The sequence below is a fragment of the Astatotilapia calliptera genome, chromosome 17 (genome assembly GCF_964374335.1).
Source record: "Astatotilapia calliptera chromosome 17, fAstCal68.1, whole genome shotgun sequence".
Taxonomy (NCBI): domain Eukaryota; kingdom Metazoa; phylum Chordata; class Actinopteri; order Cichliformes; family Cichlidae; genus Astatotilapia; species Astatotilapia calliptera.
In genome coordinates, this window is record NC_137438.1 from 34,468,279 (window position 1) to 34,475,468 (window position 7,190).

At 51.9% G+C, this 7,190-nt stretch overlaps 1 long non-coding RNA gene across 1 annotated transcript; it reads right to left on the reverse strand.

Annotated features, from left to right (window-relative positions):
* Window positions 1-491: 491 nt before the first annotated feature.
* Window positions 492-924, reverse strand: LOC145421229 (uncharacterized). The gene is made up of 2 exons (XR_013902542.1): window positions 782-924; window positions 492-711 (listed from the first exon to the last, which is right to left on the reverse strand). It is a non-coding gene; the product is annotated as an uncharacterized LOC145421229 (long non-coding RNA).
* Window positions 925-7,190: the final 6,266 nt, after the last annotated feature.

Here is a 7,190-nt window from a genome sequence, read left to right on the forward strand (position 1 = left end):
GCTGCACTGATTGAAGTCTGTACATAGTTCTAACAATTTAGTCTGATAGCTAATATACTTCAAACTGTTCAGCTAAGCTGTCTTCATTTTCTCGGTACTAGTCCAGACAATATGTGGGTCTCCTTAGGATGAACCTTTTCGAGTTTTTATAAGATGTTTATAATGACAACTACTTGCAAACTACAGGCTGATTTCAGTAGCGGCTGTTTGTAAAAATGTTGAGGGGGAGTAATTGGGTCTGACGGGTCCACAATGTAAAGCATCATACAGGTCAGGAAAAAAAAGCACCAGTTGAGAATCAACACAAACACTTTAATATTTCTTAAACTTTTGCGATTAAAAAACATGATATCTATACACACTACAGAGTGTCTACACTTGTATTTTAACACATCCAGTGAGGCAACAAAGTCCACCAAACCACAGAATATCCAGGATTATCACTCTCCTTGTCACGGGTTGCTCTGAGGATCCACTCGCAGGACTCCGGAGTGTGTTGTAACAGAGACAGTTTATTCACAAAAATCTTCACGAAGTGTATTTACAGGCAGTGCGAGGACAGTGCTATATACAAGATGTGCGAGGACAGGTTCCAGGGCTCCAGGGAAAACAAGGGGATCACACACACGCTCACGCCAACCTCTCTCCGCTAGTGACCAGCCACCTCTTACACGCTCCACACGGGGAAACACGGGGACGGGTCCGGGGAATCTAGAACAGAGAGACAAATGTTACTTTCTGAGGCGGAAGTGTGGGAAACTAGGGCTCAACGTGTACTGACAGGAGTCTTCACAACAATCCAGCGTTGAACAGCTGATCTCCTCCTTCTGATATACCAGCTGGTCTGATGAGGCCCAGGTGTGCATGATCCGGGAGGGCGTGGGCCGAGGGCGTGAACCCGCCATGAGTTCCGCCCCGGCAAAACAGGGGAGGGGGAGAGAGATTGCTGATCAGTGCCTTGCCGACCCCGCAGGTCGTGACAGTACCCCCCCCCCCCCCCCCCCCCCCCCCAACGGGAGCCTCCTGGCGACCCCCAGGCTTCCCAGGGTGAGCCACATGGAACCGCCGAACCATGGCCCGGTCCAGCAGAGCCACCCGCGGGACCCAGGAACGCTCCTCAATGCCATAGCCCTCCCAGTTCACAAGATACTGCAGGCCACGGCCCCGGCGCCTGATGTCCATAATCCGAGACACGGAGAAGGCCGGACGGCCAGCGACGACCCGGGCGGGCGGAGGGGGTCCGGAAGGAGGGCACAGAGGACTGGAACAGTGAGGTTTGATCTGCGAGACATGAAACACATTGTGGATACACATGGTCCTTGGGAGCTTGAGGCGCACAGAAACGGGGTTAACAATGGAGTCCACTTCGAACGGGCCAATGAAGGCGGGGGAGAGCTTTTGCGACTCCGTCCTGAGAGGCACATACCGGGTCGAGAGCCAAACCTTCTGTCCAGGTGAGTAGGCCGGGGCCAGGGACCTGCGGCGATCCGCCTGCCGTTTGTTCCGGTCCGCCGTGCGAAGAAGGGCAGCTCTAGTGGCCCGCCACGCGCACCCACACCGCCGCAGGTGCTGCTGAACAGAGGGCACAAAGTGCTCACCTTCGATGGCAGGGAACACAGGAGGTTGGTACCCCAGGGAGGCCTCGAACGGGGAGACGCCTGTGGCCGACAAGGTAAGGCTATTGTGAGCGTACTCCACCCACGTCAGTTGCTCACTCCAGGTGGTCTGATTAGTGGACGTCAAGCAACGGAGAGCCGTTTTGAGTTCTTGGTTGGCCCGTTCCGCTTGACCGTTGGTCTGTGGACGAAAACCTGACGAGAGACTAACCTGGGCCCCCAAGGAGGCGCAGAACTCCCTCCAAACACGTGACGTGAACTGTGGGCCTCGGTCCGAGACCACTTCAGCAGGGATCCCGTGGAGGCGAAACACATGAGTTGACAGAAGCCGGGCGGTCTCCAGGGCAGTGGGGAGCTTGGGGAGAGCGACAAAGTGGGCAGCTTTAGAGAAACGGTCGACAACGGTGAGGATGACTGTGTTACCTGATGACGGCGGAAGACCAGTGACAAAGTCAACCGCAATGTGGGACCAGGGGCGGCTTGGCGTAGGCAAGGGATGAAGTAGGCCGGCAGCAGGCTGGTTGACCGGCTTATTCTGGGCACAGGTTGGACAGGCAGCGATGAAGTCTTGGACGTCCTTGGCCAGTGTAGGCCACCAGGCGAACCGCTTGATGAAGGTGACGGTGCGATGAACGCCCGGATGACAGGTGAGTTTTCCGCCGTGGGCCCATTGTAGCACTCGTGAGCGAACCAACGTGGGAACAAAGAGCAAGCCCGGGGGACCAGTACCTGGATCCGGTTCCGCCCGCTGGGCCTCCCGTATGGCGGACTCGATCTCCCATGACAGGGCTCCGATAACGCACGTGGGAGGGAGAATGGGAGCCTCATGGGTGGGGTCCTCTGAGGTGGTGAATTGACGGGAAAGGGCATCGAGTTTCACGTTCCGGGAGCCGGGCCTGTAGGTGATGGTGAAGCAGAATCTGGTAAAGAACAGAGCCCACCTGGCTTGTCGAGCATTTAGTCGTTTAGCCGACCGGATGTATTCGAGGTTCCTGTGGTCAGTCCATACCACAAAGGGTTCTGTTGCGCCCTCTAGCCAGTGGCGCCACTCCTCCAGGGCGAGTTTGATTGCCAACAGCTCCCTGTCCCCGATGTCGTAGTTCTGCTCTGCAGGAGAGAGACGACGAGAGAAGTAAGCACAAGGGTGGAGCTTACCGTCTAGTTGCTGGGAGAGAACTGCTCCGACCCCTACATCCGAGGCGTCCACCTCCACGATGAACTGCCGCTTGAGATCCGGTTGCCGGAGGATGGGCGCCGACGCGAAACGTTTCTTTAGCCGGGAAAAAGCCTCCTGAGCCTGATCATCCCAGCAGAAAGGCACCTTAGGGGAAGTTAAACGGGTTAGTGGCAAAGCAATCTTGCTGTAGTCACAAATGAACCTCCGATAAAAGTTTGCAAAACCGAGGAATCGTTGAAGCTGCTTACAGTTAGGCGGCGTGGGCCAGTCTAAGACTGCTTGTACCTTAGCTGGATCGGTTCTTAAATCGCCCCGTTCGATGATGTAGCCCAAAAACGACACAGTACTCACATGGAACTCGCACTTCTCCCCTTTAACAAACAGCCGATTCTCCAGGAGGCGTTGCAGGACTTGTCTGACGTGATGTACATGATCCGGGAGAGAGCGGGAGAAGATGAGAATGTCGTCAAGGTACACAAACACAAAACGATCGATGAAATCTCGGAGAACATCATTGACTAGACTCTGAAAGACAGCTGGAGCATTAGTCAGTCCAAACGGCATGACCAAGTATTCAAAATGGCCCAGGTGCGTGTTGAAGGCCGTTTTCCACTCGTCACCCTCTCTCATCCTGACTAAGTGGTAAGCATTCCGCAGATCGAGCTTAGTAAAAATGGTCGCCCCCTGCAGGAGTTCGAAGGCGGAGGATAAGAGCGGCAGAGGGTATTTACTCTTAACAGTAATGGTATTGAGACCCCGGAAATCAATACATGGCCGAAGGCTTTTATCCTTCTTAGTGACGAAAAAGAACCCGGCAGCCACAGGGGATGAAGAGTGGCGAATCAGTCCATCAGCCAAGGATTCATTAATATACTTCTCCATGCATTCACGTTCAGGTTGAGAGAGACTGTATAAGCGACTAGTGGGAAGGGGTGCACCTGGGAGCAAATCAATACTGCAGTCGTACGGGCGATGAGGGAGAAGAGAGCGGGCGCGGTCCTTCCAAAACACTTGCTTGAGATCATGATACTCTGACGGGATAGCTGAAAGGTCAGGGGGCTCGTGTGGTAGTGGTTTAGCTACTTTAACGGGAGTAGCTGCTGTCAAACAGGTCATGTGACACTCCTCCCCCCACCCCAGAACCCTCTCCTCCCTCCAGTCGAGCACGGGGTTATGCTGGCGTAACCATGGAAATCCTAGCACCATGGGCGTGAGAGGGGCTTCAAAGACATAAAACTGCAGCAGTTCAGTCTGATTCCCAGACAGCGTTAGGGACACGGGTTCTGTAACATGAGTTATGTCGGGAAGACGTTGACCGTTTAAAGCGGTGACCTGCAACAAGTGGGGTAATGCCCGTGTGGAAATCTTAAGTTTGAGAGCCAGGGAAGCATCTATGAAGCTCTGCTCTGCCCCAGAGTCAATCAGCGCCTGAAGAGAGTGAGAGGCAGAGTGGACTTTAGCGGCTAGCATGAAGCGTGAAGGAGAATGTGAAAAGGAGACCTCGCCCACCCGTATCCTCCTTTCTACCGGCGGGCGGGGTCTTTTGGCCGAGCAGGACAGACCTTGGCGAGATGGCCCTTGTGGCCGCAGTAAATGCACTCACCGGATCGCCATCTGTGTGCCCTCTCCTCCGGGGAGAGTTGGGAGCGTCCGATCTGCATGGGTTGCTCCTGCTCGTCGCCGCGGTCCACTTCCCGATCGCTACTTCCGCTTCCGCCGGAAGCTGACTCCGCACGCCCCACAGGCCTCTGGGAACCGTAGTTGCTGGCGCGGTGACGCGCCCTCAAATGTTCATCAACCTTAACACATAAGGCAATCACCTCCGATAGAGTCTTGGGCAGCTCCCTCATTAACAGTTCGCCCTTAAGGACATCACAAACATTGTTCAATAAGGTACTTATCAGCGCAGGCTGCCCCCATCCCGTCTCCTCAGCCAGTGTCCAGAACTCCACAGAGAAGTCCGCCATACTCCGTCTTCCTTGTTTTAAGTTCAGCAAACGGTGGCCCGCTGCCTCAGCTCCGGTGCCCCTTTCGAACACACTTTTGAACTTTGAGAGAAAATCAGCATAGGTAATCTCCGGGCTAGTCCGTAACACTGCTTGGGCCCAGTTCAAGGCTTGACCGCGGAGTAACTGAACGAAAAAGGCTATCTTAGCTCCATCACTCTCATACGTTCGCCGCAGCTGCCTAAACTGCAACGTAATCTGCGTTAGGAAACCAGCACACTTGTGGAACTCACCAGCGAATGGCTCCGGTGACGGTAGAGCTCATTCCAGGGGTTCTGCGGAAGCGGGGGCTGGTGGCGTGGAGTGTTCCGGGGCTGGCGGCTGTGCGGGAGCAGACGGGGGTGGCATAGCGGGACCTGGCAGCGGAACGTGCTGAGCGAGAGCCTGAGTGAGTGCGATCAGCTGTTGGTTAATGTGTTGTAGCATCTGCTCGTGTCGCTCCAACACGGCTTCCGGAGGAGGGGTGGGTTGTAGAGCTGAGTCCGCTGGATCCATAGTATGGCTGGATTGTTACTGTCACGGGTTGCTCTGAGGATCCACTCGCAGGACCGCGAGTGTGTTGTAACAGAGACAGTTTATTCACAAAAATCTTCACGAAGTGTATTTACAGGCAGTGCGAGGACAGTGCTATATACAAGATGTGCGAGGACGGGTTCCAGGGCTCCAGGGAAAACAAGGGGATCACACACACGCTCACGCCAACCTCTCTCCGCTAGTGACCAGCCACCTCTTACACGCTCCACACGGAGAAACACGGGGACGGGTCCGGGGAATCTAGAACAGAGAGACAAATGTTACTTTCTGAGGCGGAAGTGTGGGAAACTAGGGCTCGACGTGTACTGACAGTAGTCTTCACAACAATCCAGCGTTGAACAGCTGATCTCCTCCTTCTGATATACCAGCTGGTCTGATGAAACCAGGTGTGCATGATCCGGGAGGGCGTGGGCCGAGGGCGTGAACCCGCCATGAGTTCCGCCCCGGCAAAACAGGGGAGGGGGAGAGAGATTGCTGATCAGTGCCTTGCCGACCCCGCAGGTCGTGACACTCCTCATGGCCACCCAAAGCTAATTCAAAGGCTCTGCTAAATTTACACACTTTATAATTGTGGACAAAATTGGCTAACTTTTTATCACCTCTTCGTTGTGTTTTATTCTGCTAATTTGATAGCTTTCATCCAGCTGTTCTACTATGCTAAACCTGCCAAAAAGCTGTAGCTTCAAGCTGTTTTCCAATGGCTACTCTCCTGACTTTTGCACTTTTCTGTTAAGTACTTTAAGTCCCATAGAACCATGGTGATCCACAACATTTTGATACCAGGACTTTGAAAGAGACTTTGAAAACAATGCAAAAGAGTGCATTTCTCACCCCCACATCCAGTTATCCAACTACGCTGTAGCATGCTAGGCAAGGTCAGTGTATATGCTCTCCCACAATCCACGGACTGCTGTTGAATATTTAATTCTGGGTGGACAGCTCCTGGTTGGTGTTAATAAACACTTAAATTTAACTCTACTGCTTCATCAGTAATTGAAGTCACCAATCACAATGATGGATTTTTTTCCTCACAGTATTTTTACCGGGGCAGCACTGTAGCACCCTCAACTGACAAGCCACCACTGGCTGATTCTATTTAGCATTCTCCCAACACCATAAACTGTACACTGAGATGGACTTCTCCACAATCTCTGTTTTTGTGGAGTACTTTTGTGGAGCCGTCATCACTTTGTGTTGTTTTGTTTTTTTATTTGAAGACCATATGCTAACTTGGTTAACTAGCATGGGAAATTGAACTCAGTAGCTCCTCATTTTTGAAAAGTCTGGTTCAGGCGAAGTGAATCCCCTTCATTTTCTCCATTGACATTTCAGAAAATCCTTATATAAAGAATTCTAAGATGTGAACCAAGACAGCTAGCTATGGTGTGAAACGTATATGGATCAAAAAGTCAGGAAAACAGCTGGATAAAAAAGGAAAGTTGTAAGATTGTGCACAATATTATTTTTACCGGTGAAAGAACTACTCATCCCAACATCTCAACTACTCAACAAATAATGTTGTGTAATAATAGTTTGGAGTAATTTTGGAGTTTGTATAGTGAATGTCCAGTAAAGTAGAGCTTTGTTACTGATATGGTACAATACTTCGTTCCTGACTACAGTCACCTCTGGTGGTTTTTTAAGTCATCAAGTGACTTGACATTTCCTGGCTTAGATATTTCCATGATAACAGCAGCTTCCACCAGTCAGAGAAATTTTTGTTCCAGTGTTGGATTATGGATAGAGTATTTATGTTTTTGCAACATCGATAATAAATAATATAAATGAAAAGAAAAGAAAAGAAGATAGCCGTGTGATAGACTGGCAACCTGTGCAGTGTGTACCCTGCTTCTCGCC